Source organism: Syngnathus floridae, unplaced genomic scaffold (assembly GCF_059516105.1).
Source record: "Syngnathus floridae isolate MCC-2025c unplaced genomic scaffold, RoL_Sflo_1.0 HiC_scaffold_140, whole genome shotgun sequence".
Lineage (NCBI taxonomy): Eukaryota > Metazoa > Chordata > Actinopteri > Syngnathiformes > Syngnathidae > Syngnathus > Syngnathus floridae.
The window spans coordinates 24,815-45,324 of record NW_028284163.1 but is presented as its reverse complement, the minus strand read 5'-3'; the positions used below and the strand labels follow the sequence as shown (position 1 = coordinate 45,324).

General features: G+C 44.7%; 1 long non-coding RNA gene across 1 annotated transcript; it reads right to left on the bottom strand.

Moving 5' to 3' along the window:
- Positions 1-16,923: 16,923 nt before the first annotated feature.
- On the bottom strand, positions 16,924-17,870 carry LOC148377515 (uncharacterized). Its single transcript, XR_015856656.1, has 4 exons — positions 17,602-17,870; positions 17,447-17,517; positions 17,206-17,310; positions 16,924-17,061 (listed from the first exon to the last, which is right to left on the bottom strand). It is a non-coding gene; the product is annotated as an uncharacterized LOC148377515 (long non-coding RNA).
- Positions 17,871-20,510: the final 2,640 nt, after the last annotated feature.

Genomic DNA, 20,510 nt, shown 5'->3' with positions numbered 1-20,510 from the left:
GAGGAAATAAAAGGGAGCGCAAACTAGCGCCGATAGGAAAACAATTAGACGCAAAATTATTATTGACCCACGCTCTACCCAGATAGGAGAGCGCATGGATGCCGCACAGAGCAAGATGCTCTCGCTCCACCCAGATAGGGGAGTCGATGAATTAAGTGCGAGGTACGATTAATTTGACCGCAAATGCAGCTGTCAATCTATCATGCCAAGTCGAGACTCATTTATTACATATATAACAAAGGCGACCGGATAGGCAAAGTACAAACACAAAAACAAACAACAACTACAAAGCAAATACATGTTTATTAAGCCCAATTTGGCCTGACCAGCATGGCTGGCGCAGCCACGACGGACAGTGTGCTCTGGGGCTGGTTGTGGGACGTGGGCGTGGACGGTAGGACCGTGCCTTTGCTCCTCTCCTTCGGGGGAGGAACTCCATACTTAATCCTAACTCGCCTGTGCCACCTCCACTGCCCCCCCACGTTTCCAGTTTCCATTCAGCTCCTGCTGCGTCTGTGCGCTGTCCCCTAAACCGATCCTACCCTAACCCTAACCCTAACCTAACCCCAAACCCTAACCCTAACCCTAACCCCAACCCTAACCCTAACCCTAACCCAAATCCCTCCCTGACTCCCAATATGAAAAAAATTTCAACCTGTAAGTCAAAAATTGAAAATAAGAAGTCAAAAATTTGAACATAAACACAAAATTGGATATAAACTAAAAAGTGGTTGGAAGTAAATATTTACACTATCAAAAAAACAATACTTACCTGATACAAACCTGAAAAAAGGAAACATAAACACAAAATTGGATATAAACTAAAATCCCAATATGAAAAAAATTTCAACCTGTAAGTCAAAAATTGAAAATAAGAAGTCAAAAATTTGAACATAAACACAAAATTGGATATAAACTAAAAAGTGGTTGGAAGTAAATATTTACACTATCAAAAAACAATACTTACCTGATACAAACCTGAAAAAAGGAAACATAAACACAAAATTGAATATAAACTAAAAAATGGTTGGAAGTAAATAATTACATTATCAAAAAACAATACTTACCTGATACAAACCTAAAAAAAAGGAAACACAGTTATTACTTACCTATGCCGAGATCACATATTCACGCCCAATCGGTACCTGCAAGAAAAGAAACAGAAATACACAAGAGCGAAAAAAACAACAAGTTAATAAGCTAAAATAAGTAAATGGGAAATTATCCGGTACGAAACGCAAATTGCTGACATGAAACTATATAAGGACCGCTCCAAGCAGGAAACTCAGTCTCGATGCGGCCATGAAGGAGGAAACAGCTCCACGTGCAATAAAACTAAATTTAGCTGCAATTCCCGTGTGCCAGACCTGAGGAAGGCACAAAAGATGCCGAAACGTTGTCGATGGCCACACGGAGGAAATAAAAGGGAGCGCAAACTAGCGCCGATAGGAAAACAATTAGACGCAAAATTATTATTGACCCACGCTCTACCCAGATAGGAGAGCGCATGGATGCCGCACAGAGCAAGATGCTCTCGCTCCACCCAGATAGGGGAGTCGATGAATTAAGTGCGAGGTACGATTAATTTGACCGCAAATGCAGCTGTCAATCTATCATGCCAAGTCGAGACTCATTTATTACATATATAACAAAGGCGACCGGATAGGCAAAGTACAAACACAAAAACAAACAACAACTACAAAGCAAATACATGTTTATTAAGCCCAATTTGGCCTGACCAGCATGGCTGGCGCAGCCACGACGGACAGTGTGCTCTGGGGCTGGTTGTGGGACGTGGGCGTGGACGGTAGGACCGTGCCTTTGCTCCTCTCCTTCGGGGGAGGAACTCCATACTTAATCCTAACTCGCCTGTGCCACCTCCACTGCCCCCCCACGTTTCCAGTTTCCATTCAGCTCCTGCTGCGTCTGTGCGCTGTCCCCTAAACCGATCCTACCCTAACCCTAACCCTAACCTAACCCCAAACCCTAACCCTAACCCTAACCCCAACCCTAACCCTAACCCTAACCCAAATCCCTCCCTGACTCCCAATATGAAAAAAATTTCAACCTGTAAGTCAAAAATTGAAAATAAGAAGTCAAAAATTTGAACATAAACACAAAATTGGATATAAACTAAAAAGTGGTTGGAAGTAAATATTTACACTATCAAAAAAACAATACTTACCTGATACAAACCTGAAAAAAGGAAACATAAACACAAAATTGGATATAAACTAAAATCCCAATATGAAAAAAATTTCAACCTGTAAGTCAAAAATTGAAAATAAGAAGTCAAAAATTTGAACATAAACACAAAATTGGATATAAACTAAAAAGTGGTTGGAAGTAAATATTTACACTATCAAAAAACAATACTTACCTGATACAAACCTGAAAAAAGGAAACATAAACACAAAATTGAATATAAACTAAAAAATGGTTGGAAGTAAATAATTACATTATCAAAAAACAATACTTACCTGATACAAACCTAAAAAAAAGGAAACACAGTTATTACTTACCTATGCCGAGATCACATATTCACGCCCAATCGGTACCTGCAAGAAAAGAAACAGAAATACACAAGAGCGAAAAAAACAACAAGTTAATAAGCTAAAATAAGTAAATGGGAAATTATCCGGTACGAAACGCAAATTGCTGACATGAAACTATATAAGGACCGCTCCAAGCAGGAAACTCAGTCTCGATGCGGCCATGAAGGAGGAAACAGCTCCACGTGCAATAAAACTAAATTTAGCTGCAAATCCCGTGTGCCAGACCTGAGGAAGGCACAAAAGATGCCGAAACGTTGTCGATGGCCACACGGAGGAAATAAAAGGGAGCGCAAACTAGCGCCGATAGGAAAACAATTAGACGCAAAATTATTATTGACCCACGCTCTACCCAGATAGGAGAGCGCATGGATGCCGCACAGAGCAAGATGCTCTCGCTCCACCCAGATAGGGGAGTCGATGAATTAAGTGCGAGGTACGATTAATTTGACCGCAAATGCAGCTGTCAATCTATCATGCCAAGTCGAGACTCATTTATTACATATATAACAAAGGCGACCGGATAGGCAAAGTACAAACACAAAAACAAACAACAACTACAAAGCAAATACATGTTTATTAAGCCCAATTTGGCCTGACCAGCATGGCTGGCGCAGCCACGACGGACAGTGTGCTCTGGGGCTGGTTGTGGGACGTGGGCGTGGACGGTAGGACCGTGCCTTTGCTCCTCTCCTTCGGGGGAGGAACTCCATACTTAATCCTAACCCTAACCCTAACCCTAACCCTAACCCATAATACTTACCCAAAACAAAAAAATATACTTACCTATTCCGGAGATCACAAATCCACGCCCAATCGGTGCCTGCAAGAAAACAAGTTACCATGTTAAAGAAACAAGCGCAAATCGCTGGCTCCGCCCACTTGGAGGAGTGTATATAAGCACCGTTCGGAGCAGGAGCTCTCAGTCTCGATGCGGCCGTGGAAGGGGAAGCAGCTCCCCATGTGATGAAACTAAACTAAATTTAGATGCAATTCCTGTGTGCCAGACCTGAAGAAGGCACAAAAGGTGCCGAAACGTTGTCGATGGCCACACAGATGAACAAAATTTAGCGCAAAATGACGCCGGTACAAAACCAATTGGAAACAAATAGTAATTTACCCACGCTCTACCCAAATAGGAGAGCGCATGGATGCCGCACAGAGCAAGATGCTCTCGCTCCACCCAGATAGGGGAGTCGATGAATTAGGTGCGAGGTACGAATATTTAGTTGAACGCAAGCGCAGCTGTCAATCTTACATGCCAAATCGAGACTCACTTATTAATTATATAACAAAGGCGACCGGATAGGTAAAGTGCAATCAAGAAACAAACTTACAATAAGCACAAACACGTGTTCAAGGTCACAAACGATCTTTATTAAGCCCTAATTGGTCCTGGCCAGCATGGCGGGTGCGGCCGCAACGGGCAGGATGCTCTGGAGCTGGTTGTGGGGTGCGGGCCAGGATGGTAGGACCGTGCCTTTGTCCCTCTCCTTCGGGGGAGGAACTCTTTACCTAACCCTAACCCTAACCCTAACCCTAACCCTAACCCTAACCCTAACCCTAACCCTAACCCTAACCCAAATCCCTCCCTGACTCCCAATATGAAAAAAATTTCAACCTGTAAGTCAAAAATTGAAAATAAGAAGTCAAAAATTTGAACATAAACACAAAATTGGATATAAACTAAAAAGTGGTTGGAAGTAAATATTTACACTATCAAAAAAACAATACTTACCTGATACAAACCTGAAAAAAGGAAACATAAACACAAAATTGGATATAAACTAAAATCCCAATATGAAAAAAATTTCAACCTGTAAGTCAAAAATTGAAAATAAGAAGTCAAAAATTTGAACATAAACACAAAATTGGATATAAACTAAAAAGTGGTTGGAAGTAAATATTTACACTATCAAAAAACAATACTTACCTGATACAAACCTGAAAAAAGGAAACATAAACACAAAATTGAATATAAACTAAAAAATGGTTGGAAGTAAATAATTACATTATCAAAAAACAATACTTACCTGATACAAACCTAAAAAAAAGGAAACACAGTTATTACTTACCTATGCCGAGATCGCATATTCACGCCCAATCGGTACCTGCAAGAAAAGAAACAGAAATACACAAGAGCGAAAAAAACAACAAGTTAATAAGCTAAAATAAGTAAATGGGAAATTATCCGGTACGAAACGCAAATTGCTGACATGAAACTATATAAGGACCGCTCCAAGCAGGAAACTCAGTCTCGATGCGGCCATGAAGGAGGAAACAGCTCCACGTGCAATAAAACTAAATTTAGCTGCAATTCCCGTGTGCCAGACCTGAGGAAGGCACAAAAGATGCCGAAACGTTGTCGATGGCCACACGGAGGAAATAAAAGGGAGCGCAAACTAGCGCCGATAGGAAAACAATTAGACGCAAAATTATTATTGACCCACGCTCTACCCAGATAGGAGAGCGCATGGATGCCGCACAGAGCAAGATGCTCTCGCTCCACCCAGATAGGGGAGTCGATTAATTAAGTGCGAGGTACGATTAATTTGACCGCAAATGCAGCTGTCAATCTATCATGCCAAGTCGAGACTCATTTATTACATATATAACAAAGGCGACCGGATAGGCAAAGTACAAACACAAAAACAAACAACAACTACAAAGCAAATACATGTTTATTAAGCCCAATTTGGCCTGACCAGCATGGCTGGCGCAGCCACGACGGACAGTGTGCTCTGGGGCTGGTTGTGGGACGTGGGCGTGGACGGTAGGACCGTGCCTTTGCTCCTCTCCTTCGGGGGAGGAACTCCATACTTAATCCTAACTCGCCTGTGCCACCTCCACTGCCCCCCCACGTTTCCAGTTTCCATTCAGCTCCTGCTGCGTCTGTGTGCTGTCCCCTAAACCGATCCTACCCTAACCCTAACCCTAACCTAACCCCAAACCCTAACCCTAACCCTAACCCTAACCCTAACCCTAACCCAAATCCCTCCCTGACTCCCAATATGAAAAAAATTTCAACCTGTAAGTCAAAAATTGAAAATAAGAAGTCAAAAATTTGAACATAAACACAAAATTGGATATAAACTAAAAAGTGGTTGGAAGTAAATATTTACACTATCAAAAAAACAATACTTACCTGATACAAACCTGAAAAAAGGAAACATAAACACAAAATTGGATATAAACTAAAATCCCAATATGAAAAAAATTTCAACCTGTAAGTCAAAAATTGAAAATAAGAAGTCAAAAATTTGAACATAAACACAAAATTGGATATAAACTAAAAAGTGGTTGGAAGTAAATATTTACACTATCAAAAAACAATACTTACCTGATACAAACCTGAAAAAAGGAAACATAAACACAAAATTGAATATAAACTAAAAAATGGTTGGAAGTAAATAATTACATTATCAAAAAACAATACTTACCTGATACAAACCTAAAAAAAAGGAAACACAGTTATTACTTACCTATGCCGAGATCACATATTCACGCCCAATCGGTACCTGCAAGAAAAGAAACAGAAATACACAAGAGCGAAAAAAACAACAAGTTAATAAGCTAAAATAAGTAAATGGGAAATTATCCGGTACGAAACGCAAATTGCTGACATGAAACTATATAAGGACCGCTCCAAGCAGGAAACTCAGTCTCGATGCGGCCATGAAGGAGGAAACAGCTCCACGTGCAATAAAACTAAATTTAGCTGCAATTCCCGTGTGCCAGACCTGAGGAAGGCACAAAAGATGCCGAAACGTTGTCGATGGCCACACGGAGGAAATAAAAGGGAGCGCAAACTAGCGCCGATAGGAAAACAATTAGACGCAAAATTATTATTGACCCACGCTCTACCCAGATAGGAGAGCGCATGGATGCCGCACAGAGCAAGATGCTCTCGCTCCACCCAGATAGGGGAGTCGATTAATTAAGTGCGAGGTACGATTAATTTGACCGCAAATGCAGCTGTCAATCTATCATGCCAAGTCGAGACTCATTTATTACATATATAACAAAGGCGACCGGATAGGCAAAGTACAAACACAAAAACAAACAACAACTACAAAGCAAATACATGTTTATTAAGCCCAATTTGGCCTGACCAGCATGGCTGGCGCAGCCACGACGGACAGTGTGCTCTGGGGCTGGTTGTGGGACGTGGGCGTGGACGGTAGGACCGTGCCTTTGCTCCTCTCCTTCGGGGGAGGAACTCCATACTTAACCCTAACCCTAACCCTAACCCTAACCCTAACCCTAACCCTAACCCCTAACCCTAACCCTAACCCTAACCCTAACCCTAACCCCTAACCCCTAACCCTAACCCTAACCCTAACCCTAACCCTAACCCTAACCCTAACCCCAACCCTAACCCTAACCCTAACCCTAACCCTAACCCTAACCCTAACCCTAACCCCTAACCCTAACCCCTAACCCTAACCCTAACCCCCTAACCCTAACCCCTAACCCCTAACCCTAACCCCCTAACCCCCTAACCCTAACCCCCTAACCCCTAACCCTAACCCTAACCCCTAACCCTAACCCTAACCCCCTAACCCTAACCCTAACCCCCTAACCCTAACCCTAACCCCCTAACCCTAACCCTAACCCCCTAACCCTAACCCCCTAACCCTAACCCTAACCCTAACCCTAACCCCCTAACCCCCTAACCCTAACCCTAACCCTAACCCTAACCCTAACCCTAACCCTTTACCTATCCGTGGTCTCCCTCTCTCAATCTCTCTCTCTCTCTCTCTCTCTCTCTCTCTCTCTCTCTCTCTTTCTTTGTCTCTCTCTCTCTCTCGTTCTCTCGTTCTCTCGTTCTCTCTCGTTCTCTCTCCCTCTCTCTTGCTCTCTCGCTCTCTCTCTCTCTTTCTTTCTTTCTCTCTAACCCTAACCCTAACCTCTCTCTCGCTCTCTCTTGCTCTCTCGCTCTCTCGTTTTTTCTCTCTCGCTTTCTCTCTCTCCCGCTCGCGCTCTCTCTCTCTCTTTCTCTCTAACCCTAACCCTGACCCTAACCTCTCTCTCTCTCTCTTGCTCTCTCGCTCTCTCGTTTTCTCTCTCTTTTTTTCTCTCTCTCCCTCTCTCTCTCGCTCTCTCTCTCTCTCTTTCTCTCTAACCCTAACCCTGACCCTAATCCTAACCCTAACCTCTCTCTCTCTCTCTCTCTCTCTCTCTCTCTCGCTCTCTCTCTTGCTCTCTCGTTCCCTCGTTTTTTCTCTCTCTTTTTCTCTCTCTCTCGCTCTCTCTCTCTCTCTTTTGCCCTCTCTCTCTCTCTCTCGCTCTGGCTCTCGCTCTCTCGTTCTCTTTTTTTCTCTCTCGCTTTCTCTCTCCCTCTCTGTCTCTCGCTCTCTCGCTTTCTCTCTCTCTCTCTCTCTCTCTTCCTTTTTTTTAATTTTGACCAAAATAAAAAAGGAAAGTCTAAACTTTAATCAGACTCTTTTTTTTAACTCGAACAAAATTCTAAGCGCGTTTTCTTTCCAGACTAAAAGAGACGATAGAGGACGGGAGAGTACACATGAGGGCGCCATAGACACATAAAATGGCTGTCTGGCAAACAGGGCTTAGTTGGATAGAATCACTAATTGGTTATTATTATCTTTTAAATGTAGAAATAAATAAGTGGGGAAAACGCTAATAGATAGTATTAAATTGTTTTTTAACATTTTGTTTGATTTTGATGTTGGGGTGGATATTGTAATAAATACGCTTGGGGACAGTTGGTTGCCATGACAATGGAAGCGTCATCACGGATACTTCCGGCTTGGCTAACGTTTACTAGCCACTTGACGCGCACGGCTATTTCGTTTTAATTGCGCGGTTTTATTATTGTGGGGGGCGAGTGGATTTACGGACAATAGTGACCGGGTAGTGCGAGTTAACAATAGCAATCGAAATGTATTCTGTTATTATCACTGGGATGGGTAATTTTAATAATATTTTCGATTAACGGGGTTCACTACGACATTTTGCAGGGGTTATAGGTACTTCCGGGTTGCTAGTGCGAGGGTACTTCCGGGTTGCTAATGTTCACGACGTTGGCGCCGGTACGCCAAAAAAGAAAAGAGAAGAAGAAGGAGGAAGAGCGATTTCGTCCTAAATATGCGATCTTATTAATGTTAGCAATTGAATTTACGGATAAATGGGACCGGTTAATACATTTGAATAATACCAATGACCTTAATGGAAGTTTATTCGCTTTTTAACACTTTGTGGTATGAGTTTTCCGGCTTGCTAATGCTATATAGCCGCGATTTGCGTTAATCGATTTATTTCAAATAGGTTGTTGCGAATTAAATTTGCGGTTGCAGGGGAACAGTTAACACAATTAAACGGCACAAATGTGTTTTATCTAACTTTATTTAGTGCTTATTACATTGTTAGATAGGTTTAGGGACGGGATTGGTTGACGAGCCGCCGTGACACTTCGCAAAGGCTCATGGGAATTTGACAGTGACACCGTGAACCAAGAAAGTGGCGCTGGGAATGACAATCTCCTAAGGTAAGAATTTTCCGATTGATGAATGTCAGTTAAACGGATGATACAAACACAGTCCCTTTGATAAAATAATATTAATTACGTGGATATAATGGTTTAAAGGGTTTTACATCACAACTGGACTACAGGCAGACCTCCAATTATGCTGATAAACTTGTCCAGAAACTTAAATGAAATAATATAACATCGAGTTAAATACAAACATACGTAATGATGGTTTAAATTCAATGAATCAATAAATTAAAAGAGGCAAAGACTGACCTATTGATCTTTTCTGTCTGCGTTAAAGCTGGACAGTTGACTTGACAAATAACTGTAATTTTAATTGACTAGGTAGACACACACCGGGGCTCGATCAACCCCGGCGGGGCCTCCCTTGGGCGAGGGTGTCTGGTGATAATGGCCGAAACACTCTGTGACCCCAAGGTCCACTACTGATGACGTGTCTACGAAATTCTGACGCTCAAATTACCCACAACAAGGACGACTTAATGGGACCCCTTCTAAAGAAAGCTGTTGGTTGAATATAAAAACAAGATATTAGGTCAAAAATACTTCAAAGTTAATAGACATAATATAATCCAAGGGTAGGACTTTGGGTTGCTTTCTTCTCTCACTTTTCACTATTTTTCCATCTTGTCGGCCGAAGACCTGGGTAGCGCCTCAGCTACTCGGGGGAGGTTCTGGTTGAGGTGCATTCTCACTTCGCCGTCCTTCGTACCCATTCCAGGATTTATGCGACTCCGGTACGGCGAGGTTTACTGAAGGAGACATGCGCCGGCCTGTGCCTTCCGCTGCCTTCTATCTAACCAACTGGGTCGGCGGACCCTTTGGGGAATGTGTAGCGAGATAACCTTATAAACCTAACCCTAACCCTAACCCTAACCCTGACCCTGACCCTGACCCTGACCCTGACCCTGACCCTGACCCTAACCCTAACCCTAACCCTAACCCTAACCCTAACCGATGAATGAAGGTTGAAAGCAATTTAAATTATGACTTTGTATAAATACTAGATATTAACAGAACATCTACTGCGCAAAATGGGCAGAGTTTACTTGTTTGAGAAGGAGTGGCTTATTCAAAACTAAGATTTATGTAATCTGTTTGTTCCCAGGCAAAATTGGATGTGATGCAATTCCAAATTTCACCACATGATGGTGCCCAATTTTGACTTCATAGGACATATTAAACACTTAGCTTGTTATTATGTTCAAGGTAATCAGATTTGTTTATCATTCTAATGGCCTCTTCAAAACTATTCTGGATTACTACTTTGGATCTATTCTACATTACTTGGCAACAACATACTCTGTAACAGATTAGGCAGTATAATCATATCTGTTAACTTGAGAGTGCCCACACTCAATCTACTTATCGTGATGTGTTAAATCAATTACTGTTAGACATTATTTGTCTGATAATCTACCAAATCTTTGAATTGAAGAATTTGTGATTTAATTAATAGCTTGTTCAGGGTAATCAGACTTGTATATAATTCTAATGGCCTTCTTTTGAAAACTATTCTGAATTACAACTTTGGATCTTATATTACTTTGCAACAATCTACTCCGTGACAGATTAGGCAGTATAATCACATATGTTAACTTCAGTGCCCACACTGTATTTATTTATGGTTATTTGTTAAATCAAGTACTGTTAGACATGAAATAGGAAGTGTTTAACATAAATGTTATGGCTACTCACCATTGTAGCTCGCTCCTGGTCAATGATACGAGCCTCTTCTTGCAGTGGAAAACTTGCAGCCAACAAACACCGTGGAACCTAAAGGAATGAAATTAAACATTAACATTTCGCCTCGACCAATTTTCACACGTACAACGCAACGCGGCTACACTTCTGCTATTACAAACGTAAATCTCCTTAAACACAATGAGTGTTACTTACCGTGTACGCTCTAGACGGTCCAGTTGCAAGCAGAAAATAAAGATATTTCTGTTGATAATCGTCGCTGCTCAGTGGCTCACGGCCATCGCGCCAACAGATTTGAATTTTGGCGGAGGTTCGGGCAATTACGTCATATCCGCGGCATTTGACTGCGACGTAATACCCGCTTATCTGAAACGGCAGTTAAAAGTAGAGTTACATCAAGTTTTCTTGGAACCTAAACGAATGAAAGAAAACTATCATTTGGCCACAACCAACATTCACAGATACAACACAACGTGCGGGGTTGAGGTTAAAGATTGAGTGAAGGGCCCTCGTTTTAAACTACTGTTTTGAAAAGGAGTGGGAACAAGTAAGACGTATTTAATTTATTTAATGGGAAGTAGTAAGACTTATTAAATTTATTTAATCTACTTTTCTTCCCAGGCAAAATTTGATGTGCTGCAATTCCAAATTTCCAAAGTGAATGAAGGAATGAAGTCCTTTAAATTATGATTTTGTATAAATACTAGGCATTAACACAAAATCGACGGCACAAAATGGGCAGACTTTACTTGTTTGAAAAGGACTGGTTACAAGACAGACTTTTTTAATTTATTTAATGGGAAGAAGACTTATTTAGTTTAATTGATCTATTTTTGTTCCCTGCCAAAATTCGATTTGCTGCAATTCCAAATTTCCAAAGTGAATGAAGGAAAGAAGTCGTTTAAATTATGATTTTGTTTAAATACTAGGCATAGTCACAAAATCTACGGCACAAAATGGGCAGACTTTACTTGTTTGAAGAGGACTGGTTACAAGACAGACTTTTCTGATTTATTTAATGGGAAGAGGACTTATTTAGTTTATTTAATCTATTTTTGTTCCCTGGCAAAATTGGATTTGCTGAAATTGTATTTTGCCAAATCTCGATTTGAGACCTGATAGGAAGTATTAAACGCTTAGTTAAATCAATACAAGTTGGTAAGAAGAGCGAGTAATGTTGGTTGAACCGATGAATGAAGGTTGAAAGCAATTTAAATTATGACTTTGTATAAATACTAGATATTAACAGAACATCTACTGCGCAAAATGGGCAGAGTTTACTTGTTTGAGAAGGAGTGGCTTATTCAAAACTAAGATTTATGTAATCTGTTTGTTCCCAGGCAAAATTGGATGTGATGCAATTCCAAATTTCACCACATGATGGTGCCCAATTTTGACTTCATAGGACATATTAAACACTTAGCTTGTTATTATGTTCAAGGTAATCAGATTTGTTTATCATTCTAATGGCCTCTTCAAAACTATTCTGGATTACTACTTTGGATCTATTCTACATTACTTGGCAACAACATACTCTGTAACAGATTAGGCAGTATAATCACATAGGTTAACTTGAGAGTGCCCACACTCAATCTACTTATCGTGATGTGTTAAATCAATTACTGTTAGACATTATTTGTCTGATAATCTACCAAATCTTTGAATTGAAGAATTTGTGATTTAATTAATAGCTTGTTCGGGGTAATCAGACTTGTATATAATTCTAATGGCCTTCTTTTGAAAACTATTCTGAATTACAACTTTGGATCTTATATTACTTTGCAACAATCTACTCGGTGACAGATTAGGCAGTATAATCACATATGTTAACTTCAGTGCCCACACTGTATTTATTTATGGTTATTTGTTAAATCAAGTACTGTTAGACATGAAATAGGAAGTGTTTAACATAAATGTTATGGCTACTCACCATTGTAGCTCGCTCCTGGTCAATGATATGAGCCTCTTCTTGCAGTGGAAAACTTGCAGCCAACAAACACCGTGGAACCTAAAGGAATGAAATTAAACATTAACATTTCGCCCGGACCAACATTCACACGTACAACGCAACGCGGCTACACTTCTGCTATTACAAACGTAAATCTCCTTAAACACAACGAGTGTTACTTACCGTGTACGCTCTAGGCAAAATTGGATGTGATGCAATTCCAAATCTATCTGAAACGGCAGTTAAAAGTAGAGTTACATCAAGTTTTCTTTTTTAATCAACACAATCATTTACAACCGTTGACCAGAAAGAATCGTCGAAATTCGACGTCCCCCACAAACGCCACGCTCACTCGCTTTTCAGGGCAACAAAAGTACTTCTTTTTAAAAACGATGAGTTGTACTTACCGTGTACGCTCTGGACGGTCCAGTTGCAAGCAGAAAATAAAAATATTTCTCTTGTTAGTCGTATGTTACCATCCGCTGTGTCTTTGTCAACATCGCCGCCATTTTCCTACTTCCTGCTGCGAGCCACGCCCACGGATTTAAATTTGGGCGGAAGCTCTTTCCATTGGCGTCGTTTTCGCGTATAGCAAATCCGATTGGTTGGGAAGGGGGCACGGTTATGCAGCCGAGGAGTCCTGTGATCGGTGGGATGTAAAGTAGGCGTCGACGTCACGTCCGCGTCACGTGACCACGACGTGGCAGACGTCAAATAGCAACCGCTGTTTTGTTTAGTAGACTTACAGTTGTTATGCATTGACATAATGGCGCACACACCAAATAGATTTAAATAAATTAAATAATTCTTCTGCCCACTCTCTTTTAAACAAGTTAACTCTCCCCGCGGATTTGAATTCCGGCGAAAGTTACGCCCATCGACGTCACGTATGTCACGTGACCACGACGTGGCAGATGTCATATAGCAACCGCTGTTTTGTTTAGTAGATTTACAGTTGTTATGCATTGGCATAATGGTGTGCACTCAAAATAGATTTAAATAAATTAAATATTTCTTCTGCCTACTCCCTTTTAAACAAGTTAACTCTGCCCACGTCCATTGACGTCTTGTCTGCGTCACGTGACCACGACGTAGCGACGTCATATAGTAACCGCTGTTTTGACCAGTAGACTTAGTTATTATGCGTTGACATAATGGCGCACTGGTTAGCATGGCCACCTCTTAAGCATGATGATGCGGGTTCGACGCCTGATCAATGTTAGCATGGAGTGAGCTGAAGTGCATGGCGCTGAAGATTTGAATCTTTGAAATGCGCTGAGGTCTGACATATCAGGCAGAATGGTTTGCCATCACGTTCAACAAAAAATAGAAACTTTCCCACTCTGATTAAAACGTCCTGTGTTCATCTACGTATTTTTGTTTTGCTGTGCATCTTTTCCCTGCCATTTCGAGAGCCCAATTGACACTCATAGTTTAAAGAAATGTGTTTGCCCATCCTACTTTGTGGAATTTCACCACATGCGCTTTTGACCAAAATACCAAATTGAACTCAAGTGAAGCCAACACGCACAACCCCCCCCCCCCCCCCCCCCACACACACACACACACAAATGTTGATATGAACATAAAAGAGCCGCATGCGGTTCGGGAGTTGCGGCTTGGCCAAACCTGTACTATACAACTTTATTTGTATAAAATTTTCACAACAGCTGTCACACAAACAAAGCGGGAAAAACCGAAGACGTGCGTGTTCCGCCCACGCTGGATTTATTTGCACCTTTGAAAAGACACCGTATTGCCGCAGATGTGGCAAAGAGTACTTTTGGGCATCTGAGACGGAAGGATGTCCAAAGCATCACGTCACCTGCTCTGGTAGGCATGGTGGTGGGACGTTGAGGTCAACCGCTTTGGGGTTGGCTGACTCTTTGATCGCAGGATGCCACACACTTGAAGACAGAAGCAGAAAAGCAGAGCTAAATGCAAAATGTACTCACCGGTGACTCCAATTTTTTTCCCCCCTGAAGAAACAGCTGGACGGGTGGCCCCGGCTGGCCAGTGGGACTCTTGTTATTCTGACCCTTTTTAGTGCGCGTTTGGGGCAACAACCGTTTTTTGTGGCGCTCTCTTCTGGTTCAAAAGTGCCCTGCATGTGAATTTGCTTTTCCTGCCTTCTGATTGGATGAGCGCCGGTGTGACGCGGTGCCTCTGTCACCGTGGCGGGGGGTATACGTTGGCATCGGAGCGTCTGCCAACGTCTGAGACCGGCTGGCAGTGTATCGGAGGTGTCGAGTGCGGTGCCGCTGGAGCTCACTCACCAGCTGGTGTTAGGGCCACAGAATGAAGGCCAAGGAGAAGAATAGAAAGAGAAACAGAAACTTCTCCTCCAATTGTTTGATTTGTCTCTTCTGAGCTTCGATGAATTCTTTCAGCTCTTTGTTCCTCTAGGACGGACAAATGGAAAGTGGCATTCAAAAGCCAGTAAGCGTGCAAGTAAGTGCCGGGCTGGCTTTGGGCCCTTACCTGTTGCGCGCTGTGCAGCAGATCCATTCTCTCTTGGAGGATGCAAGCGTCGCGCTCCCTCAACTCGCACATCAGGGCTCGCTTCCATTGGTCCACGGCGCTCCTAAGCTCTTCTCTCTGATCCGCCGTCAGCACGTCATTCACGCCAGCGTGGCTGGCTTTTTCGCCGTCCGTGGCGGGGCAGTCCCGCTGCGGTAGCGCCTCGTACAACATGGCCTCCAGCTCCAGGATCCTCTGGGCCGCAATCCTCGTCCATCAGTGGTCCGGCGGGAGATTTGAGGGCGGCTTACCTTATGAGCCTGGTCCATGGAACACTTCCTGAAGTCCAACTCTTCATCCAGGTAGCCCTTCTGCTTGCAGAACATATCCTAGCACAGCTCAAGGTCAGAATTGTTGGGGCACATTGCCGGAGTTCCCCTTGGCTGATGTCGCGTGTCTGTCTACCTTCTCACTTTCAATGTCCAACATCTTCTGTTGAAGTGCTGACTTGGTCACTTTGATGTATTCTAACCACTGAGGAAAGGCTGCTGTCACATAAGCAGAATGCGAGAGCGTGCGTGGACGTGCGCGTTACCTTCTCGGCTAGGGTGAGAAGGGTCCTGGCGTGAATCACGACCACCTGCTCCTCGTTGGTGAGATTCTGCAAGAGCCCAAAGGCACAGCGTCAACAAGCTTCTTTCAGCGCAAAGCCTTCCAAAAGTCACATTTGAGCCGCCGAGTCTCGTGGAGTGCGAACATAAGGAGTTCGACATACACTTACGGCGTTATAGCCCAGGATGTCCAGCTTCTTCATCAGATCACTGATGACGATGTCCGGGGGAAAGGCGCAAGGAGCAATGTAAGGTGTTCTGGGACCTCGGGTTAAGGTTAGGGTTGCGAGGGACGCCTTACGTACGCTCACGCCCTCGGCCTCGCAGTAGATCTGCAAAGGGCTGAGGCCGTCTGGGAAACGGACTTGCAGAAACTTCAAGACGGGGGAGCGCCACTCCCTCTCCTGAAAGGCAGAGGCATGCATCCGTCCGTCCGTCCGTCCGTCCGTCACATCTCTGGCCTCAACACGCTTGTGCGAGTCTTCCCACCTCCAGCTCCAGGATGCGGAACTCAAGCAGTTCGTTTTGGTCTCGGATATCCTGGATGTGCTCTTTCAGACGCGCTTCTTCCGCCTCCATCCGCCTGACCTGAAAAGACAGTCAGACCTCATCTGCGGGGCTTCCCGACAGGTGTGACGCCAAGCGACTCCGCCCAGCGCCTTTCTTTCCGTCACCTTTTCGGCCAACTGCTGATTGCTCTGACGCAGCAGCTGCTTCTCCTCCACCCACTTGACATTCTAGAAGAGACAAACGCGTGGACAGCTTTGGAATGTTGTGTCATTTTCATCCACAAATTCTTTGGTTGACTGGAAAATGACATTTGCTTTTCTCCGCATTTTCCCAGCCACGTTCGGGGGGGGGGGGGGGGGGGGGGGTTGGTCCAGTAATGCCAGACGGATGAGTGACTGAAGAATGTAGCTATTTTGTCTGAGAAAAAGGTGTGCTCATTGATGAGCTTACCTGTCCTTGTTGCTTCAGCGCTGACTCCAGATCTGCTACTCTGCTTTGATAGTGACCCATTTCTACCATCAGCTTTTCTCTGGTCTGAAAGGAGGAGGAGGGAGGCTCCTCCTCCTCCTTTCAGACCAGAGAACACCCGAGGCTGGGTGAGAACGGGGAGGCTGCGACCCGGCCGGGGGTTGCGGGAAGGGGCGCCACCTTGATCTCCTTCTCGGCGTCGTAGTCCCCTTTCGCTGGTCTGGGCTAGCAGAGCGTAGGCTCGTTGCAGCGCTTGATATTCTTGCGTCAGCTGGCGGTAGCGAAGCTCCGCCTCTTCATGCACACACCAATGCAACACAGCACTAGTACCAGAATCAGTCAGACCGGCGACAAAGCACCCGCGACGCAAAGACGAGTCCGATTCCAGGCTGAAGAGGAATGTTTGGTGTCAATACGCTGGCAGAAATGGCGGGCTACCTCTTCGGGTTCCGTGTCGGGGGTTCTGTCGGTGTGAAAAGACAAGGACGATCCGTCCGAGTCCACCAACACGTCTTCGTCGTAGCCGTAAAATGTTTCGATGACCTGCGGGCGCGGAAGCGAACATCTCTCTGAACAAACTGAAGCGACACCTCACGATGAATCGACGAGAGGAACGATAGCGAGAAAAAGGCCATTTCATCTTGCGCAACACCAAGCAGCCGCAAACAAACAGACTCACCTTGCAGGACCTCACGCTTTGTTCCTCCTCAGAGATTCTCGACGTCGGTATCGTAGCAGCAAATCTCTCTCCTGTCGACACAAATAATCCGCCTTTGAGATTCTTTGGATGCAAAGGGAACGAACGGCTCCGGCGCAGAAACAAACGCGACTCACAATGACATTTCTGACATGAGCTCCTGTCTCCAGAGCCTGAAAAACACGTCACCGGCGATGATTGGAGGGACGCTCGTCTTTTCCAAAAGTGACAACTACAGAGTGTGTCAGGGTTTTCCAGATTATCTTTATCGTATCATTGTGTTGCTTTGACTTTGACTGCGACCTGTAATAAATAATATTATTTATCCCTTATTTATCCCTATCGCTTATCCCTTCCTACACAAAGTCGTAAAACACCCCTTGCTATGTTTTGACTAGAGGTCAAGGGCTTCCTCTATTCAATCCACTCTTACACCCACCCTGTTTCTCTTAATTAAAATGCTCGTGCAGGAGCCGAGAGTCAGACTTCATTCGTACAACGGATGGACTCTCCACCTGCAGGTGTCCAAAAGAACTTACTTGTCTCCCGTGTGGTTCTTGCAAAATAAGTTGGAGCGAGCGCAACTCTAACAGGGTGCATTTTGCCACTAGCTGCCTACGGACAATGACGTCGCGCTCGCGGCTCATGGTTGACGGGCTGAGCAGCCGGGCAAGTCCGTCGTTTTCAGCGCACAGCGAGTGGCAAAGGCGCTGACAAAACGGGAGCTTTGAGCTGCTGAAAACGGCAAAACAAGTCTAAAGCGTGTTCAAACGCGTGCGCACAATGCTCCTGCTTGAAAGGTCGGAATTTAAGGGGCCAATTTTTTGGATGGCGGCCGCCGGCCAAGCTTTGGACGGAAAAGGTTTCCTGGCGACAGCGAGCGCGGCGCTGCCGTACGTGCACCGAGTCGCCTGCCTGAAGACCTTGGACAAGTCGTCGATGATGTGCCGCTGCTCCACAACTTGAAGGAACTCCATTTCACCGTCCTGCTGGCCGCAACCGCGGTCCAGGTCATTGAGCGAACTAGGCCTTCTCTGTGGAACACAAATGCAGTGGACTCTGTTGGCACGCCGCCGTTGTCCGCGTCGACTTACCAAGCTTGCCATCTCCTCGTTCTCCTGGGTGACAAAGCGCACTTTGTTTTCAAGGCGACACAGCACCAGCGAGAGTTCTTCATTCTTCCTGCTCAGGCGTTTGTTTTTGTACAGGAGTGGCAGAAACTGGCTTTCTGTTTCTCTCAGTCGCTTTAGCTGCAAGCATGAAGTGCGGGATGTGAAAGACGCACAACACGCGGGCCAGAACGTATCCATTCCTTTTGCATCGGTTTGAACGGAATCGTGGCTTTGGCTCCCAATAAAAGACATCTACCAGGCAACCGACTCGCCGCGCCGCTCAACTAATAAGCAAGCGCAATGGGTGCCTCGCTGGATGGCGCGCATCAAACGTAGCGCAAACCTTCAAGCGTGCCGTCAATAAATTACCAGTTCATTGCGCTCTTCAGAAAGCAGGGCGTTTCGATCCTCCAGTTTCCTGATGACTGCGCTGAGCTCAGCGATTTTCAGATGAAACCGTCGCGTGTCCCGATCCTCCTGAGACTGAAAACGCCCCGCAACACACACACACAAGCACTCGTTCAAAGTTCAAAACTGTTTTTGTGCTACCTTCCTCCAGCAACGAACTAAGTCATGCGTACTGCAAGTGTGTGATGAGGTGGCTTACGCAATGAAGAGGATTGCTAGTAGCGGCGTTGACCCCACTTCCAGGGTAGTTTAGGCCCGCCCTTTGGGAATCCCTCAGGGCAGCGATCTGCTGCTCGGCAGCCTGAGTCTGCAGCTGAAGGCGGTGGACGTGGCCGGCCCCAGGGCTTCATCCAAAACACTAACCGCTCTGTCTTTCAGCTTGATCTCATCCGTCTGGATGTACAAACGGGGAGCGCTCAGGCAGGCGGGCAAACTCATTTGCCAGAATTGTGACAAAAACAAAGAGAGCAACCGGCCAATTTTTTTCTTGAATCGACTAGAACACCTTTGCTGTGACAAAAGCGAAGCGAGCAACCGGACATTTTCTTCTTGTGAAATAGAATAGAATAGAATGCCTTAGGTGTCATTGCACTGCAGGTATACAACGAAATTGGGAACATAGCCACGCACCGCGCATCTGATCAGTCCTACCAGTCGGCGGATCTCCCTCTCGCAGTCTCTCTTGGTTCGGCTCAGCTCCTCCCGATGCTGGTGATGAGCCGATCGGAGCTCGGCCGCTCGGGACTGCCAGGCCTGCTGGGCCGCTGCCAGGGCTTCTTCCGCGCTCCTGGTGGAGGCGACACCGCTCGGTCTCCCGACACCGCCGCGTCTCCTCCACCTCCGCCAGCAAAGCGCCCCCCCTCCTCACCTGAGCAGACATTGCGCCACACCGGGCCGTTGAGACCGCAACGGAGCGCCGTGACGCTTACTGGGGACAAGCTACACAATACGGTAGCGGCCGCATCGAAGCCCGACGTGGCGTGCGGATAGTCAGACACGGATAGAGCGGATCACCTTGTCCATGGAGCCGTCCCTCAGGCTGAGGACCAAGGCATTCAGTCGCTGGATCTCTCCATCTTTGATTTTGATCACTCTCATCAGCTCCATTTCATGCTGCCGCAGTAATGTCTCCCTGGTAATGGCTAACTCTTTCTGCTTCTCCTCATGGAGTTTGCTTTTGAGTTCCGTCATGGCGGCGGTGGCACGGTGGTGCTCCGCCCGCAGGTCCTGACTTCTCTCTCTCTCCAGACAGCTGACCTGACATGACTTAGACTTAGACTTAGACAAACTTTATTGTCATCTTGTCTGCACATGGTGCATACAAAACGAAATTCCGTTGCATACGTCTTACAACAAAGTAGTGATATTGCAGTTGAATAGAAGTAACATATCCTATGAAAATATATATATATACATATATACTATATATATATATATATATATATATATTAAAAATAAGTATAAAGTGCAGCAGTGATAATTATGCAATAGTGCAAGTAGGCAAAACAGTATTCAAGAGTGTGCAG